The sequence below is a fragment of the Phyllobates terribilis genome, unplaced genomic scaffold, assembly GCF_046119375.1.
Source record: "Phyllobates terribilis strain yellow unplaced genomic scaffold, ASM4611937v1 Scaffold_381__1_contigs__length_1843176, whole genome shotgun sequence".
Taxonomy (NCBI): Eukaryota; Metazoa; Chordata; class Amphibia; order Anura; family Dendrobatidae; genus Phyllobates; species Phyllobates terribilis.
Genome location: NW_027363141.1, coordinates 686,448 through 710,770, shown reverse-complemented (window position 1 = coordinate 710,770; position 24,323 = coordinate 686,448). Strand labels below are relative to the sequence as shown.

Here is a 24,323-nt window from a genome sequence, read left to right as displayed (position 1 = left end):
AAAGGAAGTAAAAAGGGAGAGCTAGAAAGATAGCATTGCATCACATTACATGGCAATGCAATGCACAGTTGCTGAAGTTGAACCAAAATGAGCTTGTAATCTGGCTTCTGCAACTTTGAACATGAAAAATCCAATGAGGAGAAGAAAAGCAAAGCCAAAGAGTCCATCCCAAAATCCGACAAACAAGCAAAATGAACAAAAAACATTGAATTCAATTCTTTCTGATTTTAGACACTGCATTAAAGAAGGGGTGCACCGGTCCTGGAGATACTGCAATACCAGGTCAATGCGTGGAGTGGACAGAGCAAGCTCTTTTTCCATCTCCCTGTTCTAAAAATCCATTTAATATATGGTCCCCAGATAGGGGACGTATCAGATATTAAACTGATAAGAACAGATACTACACTTGATCTTAGCCAAAAGGCCGAGAAGCGATAACCAGAATTGGTTTCAAACTACGGAGCCGCCCAAGGATCCTGAAAAGTCCATTTGTGGAGATGAGCTCCTGGACTCCCGTTAAGAAGACATGTTGTCAACCTCTAGATCCCTTACATGCCTGCACTTTTCGGCTTGCTGCTGCTGCAATCCACGCGTTTTAGATCTGCATAACTCCACCTCTTTAAACACAGCACCTTCACCCCCTGCTGTTCCCACCCGCCTCAACACCGTTGGAAGGGAGGAGAACCAATTAAGGCGGGGGGTGGGGTGGAACGAGCAGCTGTCTACCCTTAGCAGGAGGGCTCCTGATTACATACCTCTCCTGCTGCTGCTGCTGCTGGCTGTCCAGCAGCAGACTGAAGGTGGCTGCTGCTGTGCACAGGTATATAAAGGCTCAGAGCCTATTATGACACGCGCAGCCAGCGTTCCATTGCCACATTCCATCTACTGCAGGCAGGATACCTGGCTGGCTGAATGTCGCTGAGAAGCTCACAGAGACCGCCATAAGCAACAGTTTAACAGAATGCCACAGACTAATCAACCAAACTTTTTGGGTTGGGTTCTCTTTTATAGTCTGCAGGCATTAAATGAAAGAAGTCAGTGTTCCAGCAGAGGGAGACAACGTTTCAGAAAAGGCATTGTAGCAAACCAAAAAAGAAATTTTAAGCGCAGCAGAGTAACCAGCGCACATACCTGTTAGCTCAGGTGAGTTTAAAAGGCTGCTGTTGATAACAAGGGCATTTGCTAAATAGATGGTGTGTGTGCAACAATATACTGAAAGGTCAATTATATTGTGCAGCTTATCTCACCACCTGTAGTTATTTAGGTGAAAGCTCCAAAATGCTTGCCTAATATGTCTGTTTATCCAAAAGGAAGTAAAAAGGGAGAGCTAGAAAGATAGCATTGCATCACATTACATGGCAATGCAATGCACAGTTGCTGAAGTTGAACCAAAATGAGCTTGTAATCTGGCTTCTGCAACTTTGAACATGAAAAATCCAATGAGGAGAAGAAAAGCAAAGCCAAAGAGTCCATCCCAAAATCCGACAAACAAGCAAAATGAACAAAAAACATTGAATTCAATTCTTTCTGATTTTAGAAACTGCATTAAAGAAGGGGTGCACCGGTCCTGGAGATACTGCAATACCAGGTCAATGCGTGGAGTGGACAGAGCAAGCTCTTTTTCCATCTCCCTGTTCTAAAAATCCATTTAATATATGGTCCCCAGATAGGGGACGTATCAGATATTAAACTGATAAGAACAGATACTACACTTGATCTTAGCCAAAAGGCCGAGAAGCGATAACCAGAATTGGTTTCAAACTACGGAGCCACCCAAGGATCCTGAAAAGTCCATTTGTGGAGATGAGCTCCTGGACTCCCGTTAAGAAGACATGTTGTCAACCTCTAGATCCCTTACATGCCTGCACTTTTCGGCTTGCTGCTGCTGCAATCCACGCGTTTTAGATCTGCATAACTCCACCTCTTTAAACACAGCACCTTCACCCCCTGCTGTTCCCACCCGCCTCAACACCGTTGGAAGGGAGGAGAACCAATTAAGGCGGGGGGTGGGGTGGAACGAGCAGCTGTCTACCCTTAGCAGGAGGGCTCCTGATTACATACCTCTCCTGCTGCTGCTGCTGCTGGCTGTCCAGCAGCAGACTGAAGGTGGCTGCTGCTGTGCACAGGTATATAAAGGCTCAGAGCCTATTATGACACGCGCAGCCAGCGTTCCATTGCCACATTCCATCTACTGCAGGCAGGATACCTGGCTGGCTGAATGTCGCTGAGAAGCTCACAGAGACCGCCATAAGCAACAGTTTAACAGAATGCCACAGACTAATCAACCAAACTTTTTGGGTTGGGTTCTCTTTTATAGTCTGCAGGCATTAAATGAAAGAAGTCAGTGTTCCAGCAGAGGGAGACAACGTTTCAGAAAAGGCATTGTAGCAAACCAAAAAAGAAATTTTAAGCGCAGCAGAGTAACCAGCGCACATACCTGTTAGCTCAGGTGAGTTTAAAAGGCTGCTGTTGATAACAAGGGCATTTGCTAAATAGATGGTGTGTGTGCAACAATATACTGAAAGGTCAATTATATTGTGCAGCTTATCTCACCACCTGTAGTTATTTAGGTGAAAGCTCCAAAATGCTTGCCTAATATGTCTGTTTATCCAAAAGGAAGTAAAAAGGGAGAGCTAGAAAGATAGCATTGCATCACATTACATGGCAATGCAATGCACAGTTGCTGAAGTTGAACCAAAATGAGCTTGTAATCTGGCTTCTGCAACTTTGAACATGAAAAATCCAATGAGGAGAAGAAAAGCAAAGCCAAAGAGTCCATCCCAAAATCCGACAAACAAGCAAAATGAACAAAAAACATTGAATTCAATTCTTTCTGATTTTAGAAACTGCATTAAAGAAGGGGTGCACCGGTCCTGGAGATACTGCAATACCAGGTCAATGCGTGGAGTGGACAGAGCAAGCTCTTTTTCCATCTCCCTGTTCTAAAAATCCATTTAATATATGGTCCCCAGATAGGGGACGTATCAGATATTAAACTGATAAGAACAGATACTACACTTGATCTTAGCCAAAAGGCCGAGAAGCGATAACCAGAATTGGTTTCAAACTACGGAGCCACCCAAGGATCCTGAAAAGTCCATTTGTGGAGATGAGCTCCTGGACTCCCGTTAAGAAGACATGTTGTCAACCTCTAGATCCCTTACATGCCTGCACTTTTCGGCTTGCTGCTGCTGCAATCCACGCGTTTTAGATCTGCATAACTCCACCTCTTTAAACACAGCACCTTCACCCCCTGCTGTTCCCACCCGCCTCAACACCATTGGAAGGGAGGAGAACCAATTAAGGCGGGGGGTGGGGTGGAACGAGCAGCTGTCTACCCTTAGCAGGAGGGCTCCTGATTACATACCTCTCCTGCTGCTGCTGCTGCTGGCTGTCCAGCAGCAGACTGAAGGTGGCTGCTGCTGTGCACAGGTATATAAAGGCTCAGAGCCTATTATGACACGCGCAGCCAGCGTTCCATTGCCACATTCCATCTACTGCAGGCAGGATACCTGGCTGGCTGAATGTCGCTGAGAAGCTCACAGAGACCGCCATAAGCAACAGTTTAACAGAATGCCACAGACTAATCAACCAAACTTTTTGGGTTGGGTTCTCTTTTATAGTCTGCAGGCATTAAATGAAAGAAGTCAGTGTTCCAGCAGAGGGAGACAACGTTTCAGAAAAGGCATTGTAGCAAACCAAAAAAGAAATTTTAAGCGCAGCAGAGTAACCAGCGCACATACCTGTTAGCTCAGGTGAGTTTAAAAGGCTGCTGTTGATAACAAGGGCATTTGCTAAATAGATGGTGTGTGTGCAACAATATACTGAAAGGTCAATTATATTGTGCAGCTTATCTCACCACCTGTAGTTATTTAGGTGAAAGCTCCAAAATGCTTGCCTAATATGTCTGTTTATCCAAAAGGAAGTAAAAAGGGAGAGCTAGAAAGATAGCATTGCATCACATTACATGGCAATGCAATGCACAGTTGCTGAAGTTGAACCAAAATGAGCTTGTAATCTGGCTTCTGCAACTTTGAACATGAAAAATCCAATGAGGAGAAGAAAAGCAAAGCCAAAGAGTCCATCCCAAAATCCGACAAACAAGCAAAATGAACAAAAAACATTGAATTCAATTCTTTCTGATTTTAGAAACTGCATTAAAGAAGGGGTGCACCGGTCCTGGAGATACTGCAATACCAGGTCAATGCGTGGAGTGGACAGAGCAAGCTCTTTTTCCATCTCCCTGTTCTAAAAATCCATTTAATATATGGTCCCCAGATAGGGGACGTATCAGATATTAAACTGATAAGAACAGATACTACACTTGATCTTAGCCAAAAGGCCGAGAAGCGATAACCAGAATTGGTTTCAAACTACGGAGCCACCCAAGGATCCTGAAAAGTCCATTTGTGGAGATGAGCTCCTGGACTCCCGTTAAGAAGACATGTTGTCAACCTCTAGATCCCTTACATGCCTGCACTTTTCGGCTTGCTGCTGCTGCAATCCACGCGTTTTAGATCTGCATAACTCCACCTCTTTAAACACAGCACCTTCACCCCCTGCTGTTCCCACCCGCCTCAACACCATTGGAAGGGAGGAGAACCAATTAAGGCGGGGGGTGGGGTGGAACGAGCAGCTGTCTACCCTTAGCAGGAGGGCTCCTGATTACATACCTCTCCTGCTGCTGCTGCTGCTGGCTGTCCAGCAGCAGACTGAAGGTGGCTGCTGCTGTGCACAGGTATATAAAGGCTCAGAGCCTATTATGACACGCGCAGCCAGCGTTCCATTGCCACATTCCATCTACTGCAGGCAGGATACCTGGCTGGCTGAATGTCGCTGAGAAGCTCACAGAGACCGCCATAAGCAACAGTTTAACAGAATGCCACAGACTAATCAACCAAACTTTTTGGGTTGGGTTCTCTTTTATAGTCTGCAGGCATTAAATGAAAGAAGTCAGTGTTCCAGCAGAGGGAGACAACGTTTCAGAAAAGGCATTGTAGCAAACCAAAAAAGAAATTTTAAGCGCAGCAGAGTAACCAGCGCACATACCTGTTAGCTCAGGTGAGTTTAAAAGGCTGCTGTTGATAACAAGGGCATTTGCTAAATAGATGGTGTGTGTGCAACAATATACTGAAAGGTCAATTATATTGTGCAGCTTATCTCACCACCTGTAGTTATTTAGGTGAAAGCTCCAAAATGCTTGCCTAATATGTCTGTTTATCCAAAAGGAAGTAAAAAGGGAGAGCTAGAAAGATAGCATTGCATCACATTACATGGCAATGCAATGCACAGTTGCTGAAGTTGAACCAAAATGAGCTTGTAATCTGGCTTCTGCAACTTTGAACATGAAAAATCCAATGAGGAGAAGAAAAGCAAAGCCAAAGAGTCCATCCCAAAATCCGACAAACAAGCAAAATGAACAAAAAACATTGAATTCAATTCTTTCTGATTTTAGACACTGCATTAAAGAAGGGGTGCACCGGTCCTGGAGATACTGCAATACCAGGTCAATGCGTGGAGTGGACAGAGCAAGCTCTTTTTCCATCTCCCTGTTCTAAAAATCCATTTAATATATGGTCCCCAGATAGGGGACGTATCAGATATTAAACTGATAAGAACAGATTTTTTTTTTTTTTTGTTTTTTTTTTTTTTCTACTCAGATCTTTAAGTCCACCATCACAAGTCATCATGTTAAAATGGTTTCAAACTTAAAAGTTTCCTCATTGTAGATAGCAAACTGGATCTTTTTTTTTTTTTTCCCTTTTTTTGTTGTTGTAAATTTACAGCTTATATTATTTTCCATATTCCAGTTTATTTTCGTTTTAACTTTAGAATTTCCATTTTTTACAGGGGGGTACATATGGTGCAACAAGAACATCACAAGGTAAGTACATTCCAATCTTTTTGCTTCCAAATTTCATTAGCTTTTTTATCACCAAACAACACCTTATCTCTCCAGAAATATAAAAACATATAACTTAGGCATAACTTAATACATTCTTGTACCGATACTTCCTTATGTTTAAAAATCAAAATATTCCGAGTTTTCCAAAGCGCCATTTTCACACAAGATAAAATTATCCATACAACCTTGAACACTTCATCCTTGACACCCAACCCGTAAAAAATCCTATTAAAATCTAGAAAATTAACACCACTTAGAGCTTTAACTAAATTACTAATCTTTCTCCATACTAATTGCGCATAACAACAGTTCCAAAAAATGTGCATAGCTGTTTCGCTAGCAGCACATTTACGTCTTGGGCATTTTTCAAACCGTACCAATCCTCTTCTATATTGGAAATCTCGAGTTGGCAGACAGTCTTTAATACTACACCATATTAAGTCCTTGTGTTCATTAGTCAAACACTTAAAATTTGCATTAATCCAAATTTTATCTACAACATTATCGGAAAATCGCTCTACCGGACTAGCTATCACCCTGCTTTCTAAGACTTTTAAAATGTTCTTATGATTTCCAAGTATTTTAAGATCTATATTCATTAATTTAAAATCCCTCAGAATTCTTTCTAAAATAATATAATTCCCAGATGGCATAAACTTATATGGCCGATCCAAATGCATTTGTAACCATTTGTATTTCCTAATAAAAAAACCCAAATTGTATGTTAAAAAGGTTTTCAGCCTAGAAACTGGTCCTAATAAAGTGCATATGCAATTAGCTAAATACTTGGCATAAATGAAGGTTCTGATGTCTGGGAAGCCTTTCCCTCCTTTCCCTTTAATTTTGTACAACTCTTCCCTTTTTACCCTTTCCATTTTTGACTTCCATAGGAAATTAAAACATAACTTAATTATCTTTTTCATTACATTAATAGGAGGTATAAAAACAGTTGAAATGTATAAAATTATCGGAAGTAAGACCTGCTTTATTATCAAGATTTTGCCTTCCATTGTTAAACTTCTCAAGTTCCAAAAATCAATCTTTTTCCTTACCCTTTCAAGCAGGGACTCCCAATTCCTCACATTCCCACATGTCTCTGTAAAAAATACCCCTAAAACTTTAATTTCCATTACTCTCATCAGCATGCAATCCGAATTTAAAAGAAATTTACCCATAGTTAAAACACCTGATTTTTCTAAATTTATTTTAAAACCAGATGCTCCACCAAACCACACAACTGTCCTTAAAACTCTATGAAGACTCTTAATGTCCCGCACTAAAACTGACACATCATCCATATAAGCTAAAACCTTCACTTGGTCATTCCTACTGCCAGGAATAAAAAAGCCATTAATAACTTTATCTTTCCTAAAAGCAGTTAAAAGGGGTTCTATTGCACAAATGAAAAGTATAGGCGACAGGGGGCACCCCTGCTTAACCCCACAATTAATATTAATATTTTCCGATAAAAAACCATTAATAGAAATCTTACTAAAACATAACTTATACAGACATTTAATACGTTCAATAAAAACACCAGGACATCCTATTTTTTTTAAAACGGCAAATAAAAACTCATGAGCAACCCTATCATATGCCTTCTCAAAATCAAGGGAAACAAGGGCCAAGTCCTGCTTCCTATCAGCCACATCCCATATTATATCTCTCAGTAAGATTAGCGTGTCGGTAATCTTACGATTCGGGACTGCACAAGACTGATCCACCTCAATAACCGACCCTATCACACTCTTTAATCTATTGGCCAATAGTTTTGCATATACTTTATAGTCTGTATTTAGCAGCGTAATAGGCCTCCAATTTTTAATCAGTTCTTTTCCTCCTTTTTTATATAATAAAACAATAAGGCCTTCTGCCCATGACTTGGGAATATTAAAAGAGGACTCCACTTCTGAAAACAACTCATAAAAATCTTCCCCTATAATATCCCACACAACCCTGTAAAACTCCACAGGGAGGCCATCCACACCTGGTGTCTTCTGATTTTGTAAAGTGCAAATAGTATTAAATATCTCCTCCTTAGTAAACTCCCTAGATAAAAGTAATTTTTCTTCCTCACTAAGAGCTTTATCCAGAACCTCTAAAAAATGGTTTTTCAATGATTCATCAATCTTTTTTCGAGAAAACAGATCATCATAAAATATTTTGGCCTGCAATGCTTTCCCTTCTGGGCTCACCTCACCCTCTAAGACCTCAATAAAATCCTTTTTTCCACATATTTTTTTAAAGAAAAACTTAGTGCATTTCTCATCCTCATCCAGGACCTTTACCCTAGAGTTGAAGATGATTTCTTTTCCCTTCTCTTTTAGTGCATTCTGAATTTTCTCCTTTACCTCACTAATACTGCTGTCCATATTAACTCCATTGTTTTGAAAATAATAATAACACTGCAAATTAGCATTTAACGCATCATAAAACTGCCTTTTCTCATACGCTTTCCTCTTTCCCAATTTAACAAAGAAGGTTCTGATCTTACCCTTCATAAAATCCCACCAGTCTAAAATACACTTAAAACCCTTTTTGTTAAGTTTTAATTCATTATAAAAAACCTTAAAGTCTTCTTTAAAATTCTCCCCCTGTAATAAAGAAACATTCAGTTTCCAATGCGAAGGTTTTTTCTTACCGCAAGGGTCTATTGCTAAAGTGCATCCCAATAACTTATGATCCGAAAAAGGATTAATACTTGTCTTAAAAGAGGAACATTTAAAAGAATCAGACATAAAAAAGTGATCAATCCTAGACGTAAAACCTCTGTTTGACCACGTAACTTCAAATTCTTTTTTACTACCATCCATAGCCCATGCATCCTTTAAACTGAAGGCAGAAATTATGTTCTTAAGGCAGGTTACCGACCCATCCCGTACATTATTTAACTGGCAGTTAAAATCCCCACCAATTAAAATCGGATCCGCACCTGATAAAAAAAGCTGTAAAATCTCGAATAAATGTAATCTTTGATTTTTCTCAGTATGAGCATAAATATTAAAACAACGCACCCTTTTACCCTCCCTCATTACTTCTACACATAGAATACGACCAGGGTAAATTTCCTCATACTTCACCACCTCCCACTCACTAGAGCACAAAAAACCCACCCCATCACTTTTCAATTCATTCCCACCAGAAAAAACCATGTTACCCTTCCATATTCCACGTAAATATTCATAGCTCATTTTCCTTTCTAAATTACATTCTTGTAAAAAAATAAAATCGCATTTCTCATTATTCAAAAAATCATATAATGCAGTGCGTTTGTATAAATTGTTCAACCCCTGAACATTCAGGGATACAACAGTAATCATCTTCTAGTAATAGGCCCAGGGCTAATCCCTCCGCCCTCATCTACCAAAGGTGATTTCACATCCACAATTAAGGATTCTTGATCAGAAGAACTTGAGGGAGATACATCCCCAAACAAAGAAGACGCGTCACCACGAGATTTTTTCCCACCCAAGTCCTCCATGATCTCCTGTTGCTCTTCTTCCCATGTACTCCTTTTCAAAGATTTTGAACTTAAGTCCATATTTTCCTGGGCACAAGGAATCCCTGACGACATCTCTGATAATACCGCCAGAGCAGCAACTGTATCCACAATACCTTGTTGCCCCTCCTTTTCCTCTTCCAATGTTCCTTCCTCTCTTCCATCTTCTTTCCTCTCTCCTTCTTTCTTTTTATCTTCTTTCTTCTTGTCTTCCTTCTTCTTGTCTTCCTTCTTCTTTTCTTCCTTCTTCTTTACTTCCTTCTTCTTTTCTTCCTTCTTCCTTTCTTCTTTCTTCTTTTCTTCAGCTTTCTTCCTCTCTTCTCTTTTTTCTCTATTACTTAGAGGTGCCAGAACCTCTACTTCCTGCGCCACATTAGAAGAACTTTCTGATCCTCCATCCTCCATCTGCCCACCATCCCCTTGTTTATCTTCAGCATCAGCCTCAGATGTTTGCCTGGCTTGCATTGGGCACTCTCTCGCCTGATGAACCGGGCCAGAACATACTTCACAAGGGGCGCAATTTTCATCCATATGGCCATATTTCCGACATCGTTTACAATATGGTGGCATATTAGAAAAAAACAAAAAGCCTCTATCTCTATTTATGAACACGACTGGTGGGGGTCTTAAGACACCCCCCTCCACTGACGGGTCCTTTTTAAAAACGACCTGATACAGTCTCTTGCCGTTCCAGGCCCCAAAACCAGTCGTACAACGTTTTTTCATAATTAATACGGAGCAAAACCTTCTTAAGTATGAAGTCACTTGCTCATCAGATATGAAAGGGTTATACATATGTATTGTTAGCATCCTTTGATCAAATTGAAAGCGAGGCGTGGCTGAAATTCCTTCCAATACCTCACTATGCTCACAGGCTGCAGCATATCTAAAACTGGAAAAAACCCTCTCACATACACCAGCACCTCTCAAAGTCACATCGTGTACTCCTCTGTTAGAAAATGACTGAACACAAAAGTACTCATCCTTGCTGATATGCAAGATAGGAGTAAAGACTTTCCTGTACAAAAAGTCCAAGTTTTTAACTTGCCTAAATTCCACACTCACCACAAACCGGATGGTGTCCTTCATGTAGGCATCGTCCTGATCCAAATTCATCTCCATTTCCACACAGAGAAAATTCAAAAGAAAGCCCGATGACGTCCAAAAATAACAGCACCAGACTCGATCCCTTCTGTTCAGCAGCGTCCAGAACTCCAGTCCTGAAGAAATCCTCCTCCACGATCCAGAATTCCTTCCACGCCGAAAGGTACGAGAAACACCTTCCTTCCTTCCCAATAGCAGCAGTTCCAATCGGAAAAGGCCGAGAAAGAATTCCAGTGATCACGAACCTGCCTCCTGACACCAATCACAAGGATCGTGCCAAAAGGCCGAGAAGCGATAACCAGAATTGGTTTCAAACTACGGAGCCACCCAAGGATCCTGAAAAGTCCATTTGTGGAGATGAGCTCCTGGACTCCCGTTAAGAAGACATGTTGTCAACCTCTAGATCCCTTACATGCCTGCACTTTTCGGCTTGCTGCTGCTGCAATCCACGCGTTTTAGATCTGCATAACTCCACCTCTTTAAACACAGCACCTTCACCCCCTGCTGTTCCCACCCGCCTCAACACCGTTGGAAGGGAGGAGAACCAATTAAGGCGGGGGGTGGGGTGGAACGAGCAGCTGTCTACCCTTAGCAGGAGGGCTCCTGATTACATACCTCTCCTGCTGCTGCTGCTGCTGGCTGTCCAGCAGCAGACTGAAGGTGGCTGCTGCTGTGCACAGGTATATAAAGGCTCAGAGCCTATTATGACACGCGCAGCCAGCGTTCCATTGCCACATTCCATCTACTGCAGGCAGGATACCTGGCTGGCTGAATGTCGCTGAGAAGCTCACAGAGACCGCCATAAGCAACAGTTTAACAGAATGCCACAGACTAATCAACCAAACTTTTTGGGTTGGGTTCTCTTTTATAGTCTGCAGGCATTAAATGAAAGAAGTCAGTGTTCCAGCAGAGGGAGACAACGTTTCAGAAAAGGCATTGTAGCAAACCAAAAAAGAAATTTTAAGCGCAGCAGAGTAACCAGCGCACATACCTGTTAGCTCAGGTGAGTTTAAAAGGCTGCTGTTGATAACAAGGGCATTTGCTAAATAGATGGTGTGTGTGCAACAATATACTGAAAGGTCAATTATATTGTGCAGCTTATCTCACCACCTGTAGTTATTTAGGTGAAAGCTCCAAAATGCTTGCCTAATATGTCTGTTTATCCAAAAGGAAGTAAAAAGGGAGAGCTAGAAAGATAGCATTGCATCACATTACATGGCAATGCAATGCACAGTTGCTGAAGTTGAACCAAAATGAGCTTGTAATCTGGCTTCTGCAACTTTGAACATGAAAAATCCAATGAGGAGAAGAAAAGCAAAGCCAAAGAGTCCATCCCAAAATCCGACAAACAAGCAAAATGAACAAAAAACATTGAATTCAATTCTTTCTGATTTTAGAAACTGCATTAAAGAAGGGGTGCACCGGTCCTGGAGATACTGCAATACCAGGTCAATGCGTGGAGTGGACAGAGCAAGCTCTTTTTCCATCTCCCTGTTCTAAAAATCCATTTAATATATGGTCCCCAGATAGGGGACGTATCAGATATTAAACTGATAAGAACAGATACTACACTTGATCTTAGCCAAAAGGCCGAGAAGCGATAACCAGAATTGGTTTCAAACTACGGAGCCACCCAAGGATCCTGAAAAGTCCATTTGTGGAGATGAGCTCCTGGACTCCCGTTAAGAAGACATGTTGTCAACCTCTAGATCCCTTACATGCCTGCACTTTTCGGCTTGCTGCTGCTGCAATCCACGCGTTTTAGATCTGCATAACTCCACCTCTTTAAACACAGCACCTTCACCCCCTGCTGTTCCCACCCGCCTCAACACCGTTGGAAGGGAGGAGAACCAATTAAGGCGGGGGGTGGGGTGGAACGAGCAGCTGTCTACCCTTAGCAGGAGGGCTCCTGATTACATACCTCTCCTGCTGCTGCTGCTGCTGGCTGTCCAGCAGCAGACTGAAGGTGGCTGCTGCTGTGCACAGGTATATAAAGGCTCAGAGCCTATTATGACACGCGCAGCCAGCGTTCCATTGCCACATTCCATCTACTGCAGGCAGGATACCTGGCTGGCTGAATGTCGCTGAGAAGCTCACAGAGACCGCCATAAGCAACAGTTTAACAGAATGCCACAGACTAATCAACCAAACTTTTTGGGTTGGGTTCTCTTTTATAGTCTGCAGGCATTAAATGAAAGAAGTCAGTGTTCCAGCAGAGGGAGACAACGTTTCAGAAAAGGCATTGTAGCAAACCAAAAAAGAAATTTTAAGCGCAGCAGAGTAACCAGCGCACATACCTGTTAGCTCAGGTGAGTTTAAAAGGCTGCTGTTGATAACAAGGGCATTTGCTAAATAGATGGTGTGTGTGCAACAATATACTGAAAGGTCAATTATATTGTGCAGCTTATCTCACCACCTGTAGTTATTTAGGTGAAAGCTCCAAAATGCTTGCCTAATATGTCTGTTTATCCAAAAGGAAGTAAAAAGGGAGAGCTAGAAAGATAGCATTGCATCACATTACATGGCAATGCAATGCACAGTTGCTGAAGTTGAACCAAAATGAGCTTGTAATCTGGCTTCTGCAACTTTGAACATGAAAAATCCAATGAGGAGAAGAAAAGCAAAGCCAAAGAGTCCATCCCAAAATCCGACAAACAAGCAAAATGAACAAAAAACATTGAATTCAATTCTTTCTGATTTTAGAAACTGCATTAAAGAAGGGGTGCACCGGTCCTGGAGATACTGCAATACCAGGTCAATGCGTGGAGTGGACAGAGCAAGCTCTTTTTCCATCTCCCTGTTCTAAAAATCCATTTAATATATGGTCCCCAGATAGGGGACGTATCAGATATTAAACTGATAAGAACAGATACTACACTTGATCTTAGCCAAAAGGCCGAGAAGCGATAACCAGAATTGGTTTCAAACTACGGAGCCACCCAAGGATCCTGAAAAGTCCATTTGTGGAGATGAGCTCCTGGACTCCCGTTAAGAAGACATGTTGTCAACCTCTAGATCCCTTACATGCCTGCACTTTTCGGCTTGCTGCTGCTGCAATCCACGCGTTTTAGATCTGCATAACTCCACCTCTTTAAACACAGCACCTTCACCCCCTGCTGTTCCCACCCGCCTCAACACCGTTGGAAGGGAGGAGAACCAATTAAGGCGGGGGGTGGGGTGGAACGAGCAGCTGTCTACCCTTAGCAGGAGGGCTCCTGATTACATACCTCTCCTGCTGCTGCTGCTGCTGGCTGTCCAGCAGCAGACTGAAGGTGGCTGCTGCTGTGCACAGGTATATAAAGGCTCAGAGCCTATTATGACACGCGCAGCCAGCGTTCCATTGCCACATTCCATCTACTGCAGGCAGGATACCTGGCTGGCTGAATGTCGCTGAGAAGCTCACAGAGACCGCCATAAGCAACAGTTTAACAGAATGCCACAGACTAATCAACCAAACTTTTTGGGTTGGGTTCTCTTTTATAGTCTGCAGGCATTAAATGAAAGAAGTCAGTGTTCCAGCAGAGGGAGACAACGTTTCAGAAAAGGCATTGTAGCAAACCAAAAAAGAAATTTTAAGCGCAGCAGAGTAACCAGCGCACATACCTGTTAGCTCAGGTGAGTTTAAAAGGCTGCTGTTGATAACAAGGGCATTTGCTAAATAGATGGTGTGTGTGCAACAATATACTGAAAGGTCAATTATATTGTGCAGCTTATCTCACCACCTGTAGTTATTTAGGTGAAAGCTCCAAAATGCTTGCCTAATATGTCTGTTTATCCAAAAGGAAGTAAAAAGGGAGAGCTAGAAAGATAGCATTGCATCACATTACATGGCAATGCAATGCACAGTTGCTGAAGTTGAACCAAAATGAGCTTGTAATCTGGCTTCTGCAACTTTGAACATGAAAAATCCAATGAGGAGAAGAAAAGCAAAGCCAAAGAGTCCATCCCAAAATCCGACAAACAAGCAAAATGAACAAAAAACATTGAATTCAATTCTTTCTGATTTTAGAAACTGCATTAAAGAAGGGGTGCACCGGTCCTGGAGATACTGCAATACCAGGTCAATGCGTGGAGTGGACAGAGCAAGCTCTTTTTCCATCTCCCTGTTCTAAAAATCCATTTAATATATGGTCCCCAGATAGGGGACGTATCAGATATTAAACTGATAAGAACAGATACTACACTTGATCTTAGCCAAAAGGCCGAGAAGCGATAACCAGAATTGGTTTCAAACTACGGAGCCACCCAAGGATCCTGAAAAGTCCATTTGTGGCTAAGTGCCAGAATTGGCGCATCCTATGAATGCGCCATTTCTGGGGCTGCTGACGGCTGGTGTTTCTACCCTGGGAGGGGGCCAATATTCATGGCTCCCTTCCTGGGCTATTAATATCAGCCCCCAGCTGTCTGCCTAGCCTTTGCTAGCTATTAAATTAGGGGGGACCCCACGTCATTTTTTTTGGGGGGTCCCCCATTTTAATAGCTAGTAAAGGCTATGTATTCAGCTGGGGGCTGATATTAGTAGCCTGGGAAGCTCCGTGGGTATTACCCCCTTCCCAGGCTTCAAACATCTGCCCCAGCCGTCTGCTTAACCTCCGCTAGAGCCTAAAATTAAGGGGAACCCCACGCCAATTTTTTTAATAATAAATCCTTTATTTTAATACTAAATGACAAGTACAGTAACCAACACTATCACTGTACTTCATATATATGTGACTGACATGTTTCTATCTATCTAATCTATGTGTGATGCTCTATCTTTCTGTTCTAAATTGTCGGGTACCGCTGCTGAATTGCCGGCCGGCTTTTTTAAAGAGACAGTGCATGAAAACACTATTATTTTTTTAAATAAATCCTTTACACTAAATGACAAGTACAGTAAGCAACACTATCACTGTACTTATTATATATGTGACTGACATGTTTCTATCTATCTAATCTATGTGTGAAGCTCTATTCTTTCTGTTCTAAATTGTCGGGTACAGATGCTGAATTACCGGCCGGCTTTTTTAAAGAGACGGTGCATGAAAACACTAATATTTTTTTTAATAAATCCTTTACACTAAATGACAAGTGCAGTAACCAACACTGTCACTGTGCTTCTTATATGTGTGACTGACATGTTTCTATCTATCTAATCTATGTGTGATGCTCTATTCCTTCTTGTCTAAATTGTCGGGTACCGGTGTATGTCGCTGCTGAATTTGCCGGCCGGCTTTTTTAAAGAGAGTGTCTTCTGAGCAGTTTGTCAGCTTTTGGACACCTTTGCAGGTGTTTTCTATGTGTTTCTATGTGTTTTTGTTTGCCTGCCATTGGTTTTAACGGTGTTCGATGGTGTTCTAAGGTGTTCGACGAACAGTTCGACGAACAGTTCCTCGAACATCCCGGTGTTCGACGAACCGAACCGAACCCGAACACTACGGGGGTGGCTCAACACTAGTGGTGATATCTGAGATGGAGGCTGAACATGAGGAGGAGGAGTAGGAGGAGGATGCGCAGGAGCTGTACACTGTGGGGGCAACTCTGACTGACATAGGGCCCGCAATCCTCGGTGTGGGGAGGATGTGTTCCGTCCCAAGGTCCGACTAGGTCCCGGCTTCCACTATGTTTACCCAGTGTGCCGTCAGAGAGATGTACCGTCCCTGGCCACAAGCACTTGTCCACGTGTCCGTTGTCAGGTGGACTCTCCCAGTAACTGCATTGTTGAGGGCACGGCAGATGCTTTGGGACACGTGCTTGTGTAGTGCGGGGATGGCACACCGGGCAAAATAGTGTCGGCAGGGGACCGAGTACCGAGGGACGGCCACCGCCATAAGATTGCGGAAGGATTCCGTCTCCACCAGCCTAAAAGGCAGCATTTCCAATGCAAGCAGTCGTGAAATGTGCGAATTTAGGACTGTGGCCTGTGGGGCATTAGCTGCGAATTTCCGCTTTCGTTCAAAGGTCTGGGATATGGACAATTGAACGCTGCGGTGGGACGTGGACGTGGACGTAGATGCTGTTTCTTGAGAAACTGCCATAACAAGTGAAGACTAGTGTTGAGCCACCCCCGTAGTGTTCGAGTTCGGTTCGGTTCATCGAACACCCGTGTGTTCGCCAAACTGTTCGTCGAACTGTTCGTCGAACACCTTCGAACACCGTTAAAACCAATGGCAGGCAAACAAAAACACATAGAAACACATAGAAAACACCTTCAAAGGTGTCCAAAAGCTGACAAACTGCTCAGAAGACATAACTAACACATGGAAAAATGACAAGTACATATAGTCATGCGAAAATAAAAGAGGTGGAGGAGTAAAAGGAGGGGGAGACACAGATATAGGCATGTCATGCCCTTCTAAAATCCAAAAAGTGAGAAGCCGACACGGCCAGTCCGTTCCTGCCCGTGCCACCTCCGTGTCGACGGGTTTGTGCCAGAGCCGCGGTGGACCCTGACGGCCAGCCCCCCTCTCCTAATACTGGTGCCTGTCCGCTGGTGGGTCGAGCCCCCCGCGGTGGGGGGGGAGTAACATCTGCAGAGGAAAGACCATCTTCCAGCCAAACTAACATGTCGACTTCTTTTCGTGGACAATGTGATACGATCCCTTTGTTACGGACACGCCCATCGCTACAAATTCCAGATGAGGCACAAAAACAGCAGGTGCTTCAGCGGATATCAAGTGCTCCTTCAAGTGGGCTCTCCTCCACCTCAACTTCAACATCACAAATACTCCAGTCCTCAGAGGTGTCACCCCAATCGCACTTGCTTCCTCACAGCTCCCAAGTCTCCAGCTGCCCGTCTGAGTATGGGGTAACACAGATGGTTGAGTCTGCACAGCTGTTTACTCATACTATAGCCTGGGAAACGGAGGTCTGCTCCAGAGCTTCTGATAATCCAGACGAGGAAATGATCTGCACTGATGCCCAGAATCTTTATAAGTCGGATCCAGGACCAGATGAAGAAGGTTCTGAGCATAATGTAGACCCTCGTTCCCAAACTGTAACTCCTGTTGGTGGAGACAATGATGAAGACGATGATGAGACTCAAATACCTGATTGGAGCGACAACTTGATTTTTCGGTCAGGGCAGGAAGAGGTTGGCTTTGAGGACGACGGGTGTGATAACACACAGGGTGATGATGACAAGGTTGGAGATCCCACTTACTGTCAACCCACAGTCAGCCAGTCGATGAGGTCACCCTTGCCTTTGCCTGGCCTTTGGGATGTCGCGGTGGTCGGCTCCCTGGCCCGTACCCTGGGGTCACTCTTTAAAAGGGTGGATAATTGTTAATTTTATAAGAGTTTGTGACACCACCTGTGGTATCTGGTGAGAAGCACCAGCGCTGCAGCAGTCCACTGAGGCCCGTGATAAGGCAGCTCGATGGTATAGCTCCCCACAGGTGGAGCTAGGTCTCAGGGCAGCGTATGCAGGGGGAATGCAGGACAGGCGAGACCCAGCTGGGTCAGAGCAAGAACGGAAACGGACACGGTAGTCACTTCAGTACCTTTTACTGGAGGAAATTCAGGCACATCCTGGAGCACTGTAGGGTGAAGGGTGCATATCAGGATCCTCCCCAATGAGCGGGTGTAGGGCCTCCTGTTTCTTGCCTCTGCGCAGTAAGTTTCTGACCTGCCTGGAGCTAGGCCTAACTTTGTCTCTGTCCTGCGCTGGCTGACCTTGTGGTAGGGCCTTCTCTTGAAGTTCACGCTCCCAGTATGCGGGGCCTAAGCGTCTCCTGGCTCTGTTACGTATCAGCACCTTAGCGATCCTGGGACTTGTAGTTCTCCAGGGATTCCGGTTATGCCTTACTGGGTCATAGAGATCCCGGTAAGCTCGGATCCGGTGTCCGGTAAATGCTTCGGGGTGAGCTGGTTAAGCTCCTCTGCCCCTTATGTACTAACTCGCCACTCGCCTTCGGCCTACTCGGGCCCTCAATAGGCTATACACACTAACGGCAGCTTGCCGCGCTTCACCGATCTTATGACGCCGGCACACCTTAAGCTCTATCTGGGCTCCCTGAATCTAGCTAGCAGGAGCCTCGTGCTCCACTGCTGAACTATTAACTGAGTTCTCTAGACTAGACTGAGCTCCACTGCAGACTGACCTCTCTTAGGCTTCTCTACTGCAGGAACTCTTCAGAGGAACTGAACTGCCTAGCTCCACCTTCCCTATTTATATCCCTAACGGGCTCCCTCTGCTGGTCTGAGGTGGAAGGTGGAGATGTGTGAATGTTTATGGGGGCCTCTTGTGGAGGATTCCATCAATACACTCTTCTAGGATCTGTGATACCAAGCGCAGCGGGGCGTCACAGATGCTATTGACGACGAGGTTAGGTTGCGCCTTCCTGGACAGAGACGGAGTACTGGAAGCACGTCAACAACTGCATCCTCAACCACAACTCCGCCTCTGACCACAAGTCGTAGTGGCTCTTCAGGTCGCATGGGCTCTAAGCCTTGCATAGCCTGGGCATTTATTCAGATCGATAAGGATGACCCAACTCGTGTTATCTGTAATATTTGTCACCAAAAGCTAAGTAGAGGCCAAAAAATCCATAGTTTGAGTACTTCATGCATGTACCGTCACATGGATATGAAGCATAAGTTGCAGTGGGAAGCTCACTGTGCTACAATGCGGCCTAGCAGGCTGGGCCAACCACCGTCTGCCCCGTCTTGTGCATCCGCGGCCTCTTCATCCTCTGTGACTGGGGGGACAGCAGTCACACATGTTTTTGGACGCAGACCTGCCACCTCTTTACCTGCAACAGCCAGTGTGATTGGCAGGTCGTCAGTTCATTGGGAAGTGGAAACACCTGCTGGTGTTGAGAGCTCTCTGACATCGAGAGCACCACCTTTGGATCAAGGCAACCTAACATGTCCGCCTGCATCTTCCTCACAGACCGGCAGTTTGCCAGGGACACCCTACTCAACCCCGTCAAAGCACAACAGCCAGCCCTCGGTCCCTCAGATGTGGACAAGTAAAAGACCATTTCCTCCTAGCCATGAGAAAGCTAAGAGGTTGAATTTCACCATCTGCAAGCTGTTGGCTACAGAAATGCTGCCTTTCCGCCTGGAGGACACAGTGGATTTTTGAGACCTTATGTCCGTCGCAGTGCCCCAGTACCAGATGCCCAGTCGGCACTACTTCTCAAAGAAAGGTGTGCCTGCGCTCCACCAGCATGTCGCACACAACATCACCGCTTCTTTGAGAAACTCTGTGTGTGACAGGGTGCATTTCACCACAGACACTTGGACGAGTAGGCATGGACAGGGGCGTTACATGTCGCTGACAGGGCACTGGGTAACTATGGTGACAGCAGGACAAGGGGCTGCTGTCCAAGTCTTGCCGTCCCCGCGAGTTGTACGTCAATCCTCTTTATCTAGAAGTTCCTCCACTGCTTCTGCCTCCTCAACCTCCTCTCGGTCCTCCACCTGCACCCAAAGCCTGTCTGGTAATGCCACCTGCTTTCTAACTGCGCACCTCCTTACTATGCTGGCAGCAGGGCTCAACGGCATCAGTGTTTACTTTGAAATGTCTGGGAAATGTGAGTCACACAGCTGAGGACTTGTGGTCAGCTCTGGAGACCCAGTTTCATGAATGGTTGTCTCCACTGGACCTGCAACCAGGGAAGGCCGTGTGCGACAATGCTGCAAACCTGGGTGCGGCCCTTCGCCGGGGCAATGTTACACACGTGCCTTGTATGGCTCACGTGTTGAACCTGGTTGTCCATAAATTTTTAGCCCACTATCCCGGACTAGATGGCCTTCTGCAGAGGGCACGGTCGCTGTGTGCTCACTTCCGCCGTTCGCATCCCACAGCTCAACGACTTACATCTCTACAGAAGTCGTTGGGCCTGCCAGTTCACCGGCTGAAATGCGATGTGCCGACACGGTGGAATTCAACTCTGCACATGTTGCAGCGACTGTGGCAGCACCGACAAGCCCTGGTGCAATAGTTTCTGACGTATAGCCTGGGCCAACGAGATCCAGAGGTGGGGCAAATCACACAGCAGGAGTGGTCTCAGATCAGGGACCTATGAAGTTGACGCGCCCCCTGGGCCGTGGGGTACCCGGAGCCGGGCCGGTAGACGCTGGGGGTTGTAGTCACTGTGGCGGTGACCCGGTCCGTGACCCAGGGCGGTCAATCCAACGGTAATTTGTATATATGGATTTTATAATGTCCGACTACGCCACCTGTGGAGTGCGGCCAAAGGGGCCGCCGCTGCGGAACAGTACTCTGAAGCTGGTGGTTTTGCTGCAATGGTATTATTACTCACCACAGGAAGAGTGTAGCTTCAGGGCAGTGTGGGTGGATGATGGTGGTTGTAGTGCAGGGAGTCAGTAATGAACACAGAGTCCGTGTGATGCAGTCCCAAGATCTTTACTCACAGTTGTTGCAGTCCAGATTACAGGTACCAGAGCTATCTCACCCGTCGTGCTGTGCGTACTCAGTGAGGGGCTCAGTCCACCCCCAGATAGCTCCGGAGTACTTAGCAGGACCCCCTTCTGTGTGTCCTTTCTCTGGCCTTCTCCCTGCACCTCACACCCAGTGACACTTCTATCCGGTATCCTCGGGCCTTGGCGGGCGACTTGTGTTCTGTCCCCTGGGTCCTATGTGGCTACCTTCTTAGTGAGACTGGTGTGGACTTTTGCCTGCAGTACATGAAATGCTGCAGCCTCCGGTTTCTAGTTGAGCCTTGCTGTTTCTCCTCTAGTTGAGGGACCGGTTCCCCTTATCTGGCCTGACCCCTCTACCTCCTGGTAGCAGCGGGAGTACAGGTGGCCTTCTGCACGGCCCGTAGCCCTAGGGTCCCTTCGGTTCCTGGAGCCTTCCTGCTCCCACTCCTCTCTTCTCTCCTTCAGTCCTGGGCCTCCCAGGCTAGGCCCGCCTCCGGAGCAGAGCTCATGCCGAGCCTCTGCTCCTGTCACTTTTCCTCCTCTGACTGGCTTGCTCTTTCTAAGATGGCTTCCTATTTATACTCTCCCTGTCATGTGCTCCCCTAAGCTGCTCCCCTAAGCACCCACTACATAGGATCCTCCCACCAGCTAGGGACCTGGGACTGTGCTCTCCCTTAGGAGCAATCTCGCCCTAACCCCACTGCGGGTATGTGTTGGATGCAGGTGTTAGGGTCCCGAGCCATACGCCTTCCTTACCTGAGGGTGAGATACCACACCTCTGGGTGAGATGCAGTAACTCTGTGGTGACTGCACCCTCAGGGGCGCCACACACCTTTCTGCACAGTTTTGAAATGGCGACGAAGATGTTTAGTGCTGACGACGATGCCATTATCAGCATAACTATTCCGGTGATTTACATGCTGGAGCACACATTAAACAGAATTCAGAGTCAGGTGGTCGGACAAGAGGAGGTGGAGGAAGTAGAGGAGGAGTCGTATGCGGAAGGGATAACATCTCCAAGGTCCAGACGGTTGGCAGCACCAAGGAGGCAGGCATGGGAGGGTGGGGGAGAGGGATTAAACAGGGCGCATGGTAGCAGCCAAACTGTTGAGGAAGGTGCAGGAGCCGAGGAAGAAGTGGAGGATGAACTGGCGATGGGCATGGAAGACTCAGATGAGGGAGACCTTGATCACATTTCTGTTGTGCGAGGTTGGGGGGAGAGGGCTGAGGAAAGAAGCATGATTCTTACCTCGCTACCAACACAACAAGGACTTGGTCCTCCTGGATGCGCAAGACACATGAGTGCCTTCTTGCTGCACTACCTGCAACATGACCCTCAGATTGCAGAATTCGAAGTAATCTCGACTACTGGGTTGCCACACTCTTAGATCCCCGGTACAAAAGTAAATTTGCCGAAATAATTCCTGCCATAAAAAGGGATTGACGCATGCAGGAGTATCTGCAGACGCTGTTGCAGAATCTTACATGTGCTTTTCCACAAAACACCAGTGATGCACGAAGTGAATCTCACAGTTCTAACTTGCCAACCGCGGGACTGTCGAGTCTTCATCACTCAAACCGTAACAGTAACACAGTATCTGCTGGTAACAGCAATTTTGTGAAATCGTTTCACCACTTTTTTAGACCATCCTTTGCAAGGCCACAGGAGACAAGAAGTCTGACACATAGTCAATGCCTAGAGAGGATGGTGCAGGAGTATCTCCAAGTGAACATCGAAGCCATGACTGTGTCACTGGACCCTTGCTCATTTTGGTATTCCAATCTGGAAAAATGGCCGGAGCTCGCCACTCACGCCTTGGAGATCTTGTCATGCCCTGCAGCCAGTGTTCTCTCTGAACGTGTGTTCAGCTCTGCTGATGGTGTGCTGACAGATAAGCGCACGCGGCTGTCCACTGAGAATGTAGACAGACTCACGTTCATAAAGATGAACAAATCATGGATTCGCAAGGACTTTTCTAATCCTGTGTTATCCTTGGGAGGCTAAAAGCTTGAGGATTTGGTAATATCACCTCACCAACCGTTTTAAGCAACTGTGGGGCAATTGATGCCACTTAACCCTAGAACGCATGACCATAAAAATCTACACTTTCATATACCTGGGGCCTTTTAGGCCCGTGTGCAAATAACATTGAATAAGTCAAACTCAAATGACAAACAACTATATACATGAAGAATACCTAGAGTTTCAAAATTCTAACTAAAGTAATCTTGCAGAAAATAGAAAACAATTAACAGGGCGGGACTGCGAGGCCCCAGGTATGCGTTCTAGGGTTAAGTGGTGTCTGTGCCACAATTTTGGGAAAAAATGGAAACTCTTTTTGGAGTCCCCTTGCTGTGTCTTACGTGACGTTGGCATCGTCAATTCCAGGTGGGTTGGGTCGCTCCCCCCCCCCTTTTAACTGTAAGAAACTACATACACTATGGCTTGGGGTAACACAGATGATTGAGATGATTGAGTCTGAAGAGCTGTTTACTCAGAAGTCTGCTCCAAATCTTCAGTGTCTGCTAGTCAGCGTAGAATTTTTAACTGCATCTAGCCTAGGCAATACTTTGGGCGTAGTAGCCCAGCTGCGAAGCAAGCTGCACCGCCTGTGTATCTAATAAGAATTTTTAAATGCATCTAGCCTAGGCAGACTGTGGGGACTCCCAACCAAACCCAGACGCTCAGCCCCCCTACCGCCCCCCTTTCCTTGACAATACAATAATGTAACTCTTACAACTGGATGGGTGAGGATCGGTCACAGCTTTATTAACTCTTTATACTCATTCCATTAGAAAGACATTTTATTTCTAAAATAATTCAGCTTGTTGCAGCATGCCCTGGGTCTCCACTCCGGCAACTTGGCCAACAAGTGTAACTCTCCAACATGTCCTTTCTATTTCCAGGCCACGGAGGATCCTGCGTACTCGTATGCAGGACTCTGACCCCCACCCATCACTCTTAACGCTTGTTCCACTCCGTCCTGGAGTCCTGACAGGAATATGTCCAGTCCAATATCCATTAAGTGAACACCGTCGGGCCGTATGAGGCCTGCTTTATCTCCTTCCAGTTGTCGGTGTCGTACCACTACACCGCCTCTGTCTCTTCTAAATTTTGCCATCCGAATATTTATTACCCGCCTTGTCCGTTCGATGGCCGTGATGTCTCGCGCACCTTGCCATACCGCTATCGGCACAATCTCTGACCATACTATAGCTAGTTTTGTGAAAAATTCTCTGAAGCGCTCAGTGTCTAGTTTCATTATTGCCATTAGTTATGCGCTCTTGTGATGACCTAGGTTGTTTCCCCCGGCCTGTATAACTAAGATGACCAGACATCTTGCCTCTCTCCCTACCTTGATTACCTCCATTAGTACCTGTGGCCATAGCAGGCCTCTAATACCTCTCCAGTTGAAACATGTGTTATGAAACTCTAATTTCCTC

General features: G+C 45.4%; 7 non-coding genes and 1 pseudogene across 7 annotated transcripts; all 8 read right to left on the bottom strand.

The window, feature by feature from the left end:
- Positions 1 to 245: 245 nt before the first annotated feature.
- Positions 246 to 436, bottom strand: LOC141223927 (U2 spliceosomal RNA). The gene has a single exon (XR_012291447.1). It is a non-coding gene; the product is annotated as a U2 spliceosomal RNA (small nuclear RNA).
- Positions 437 to 1,551: 1,115 nt separating this feature from the next.
- LOC141223926 (U2 spliceosomal RNA) lies at positions 1,552 to 1,742 on the bottom strand. The gene has a single exon (XR_012291446.1). It is a non-coding gene; the product is annotated as a U2 spliceosomal RNA (small nuclear RNA).
- A 1,115-nt stretch (positions 1,743 to 2,857) lies between these two features.
- On the bottom strand, positions 2,858 to 3,048 carry LOC141223925 (U2 spliceosomal RNA). The gene has a single exon (XR_012291445.1). It is a non-coding gene; the product is annotated as a U2 spliceosomal RNA (small nuclear RNA).
- A 1,115-nt stretch (positions 3,049 to 4,163) lies between these two features.
- On the bottom strand, positions 4,164 to 4,354 carry LOC141223924 (U2 spliceosomal RNA). The gene has a single exon (XR_012291444.1). It is a non-coding gene; the product is annotated as a U2 spliceosomal RNA (small nuclear RNA).
- Positions 4,355 to 5,469: 1,115 nt separating this feature from the next.
- Positions 5,470 to 5,703, bottom strand: LOC141224215 (U2 spliceosomal RNA; annotated as a pseudogene).
- A 6,216-nt stretch (positions 5,704 to 11,919) lies between these two features.
- LOC141223922 (U2 spliceosomal RNA) lies at positions 11,920 to 12,110 on the bottom strand. Its single transcript, XR_012291442.1, has one exon. It is a non-coding gene; the product is annotated as a U2 spliceosomal RNA (small nuclear RNA).
- A 1,115-nt stretch (positions 12,111 to 13,225) lies between these two features.
- Positions 13,226 to 13,416, bottom strand: LOC141223920 (U2 spliceosomal RNA). Its single transcript, XR_012291441.1, has one exon. It is a non-coding gene; the product is annotated as a U2 spliceosomal RNA (small nuclear RNA).
- Positions 13,417 to 14,531: 1,115 nt separating this feature from the next.
- LOC141223919 (U2 spliceosomal RNA) lies at positions 14,532 to 14,722 on the bottom strand. Its single transcript, XR_012291440.1, has one exon. It is a non-coding gene; the product is annotated as a U2 spliceosomal RNA (small nuclear RNA).
- Positions 14,723 to 24,323: the final 9,601 nt, after the last annotated feature.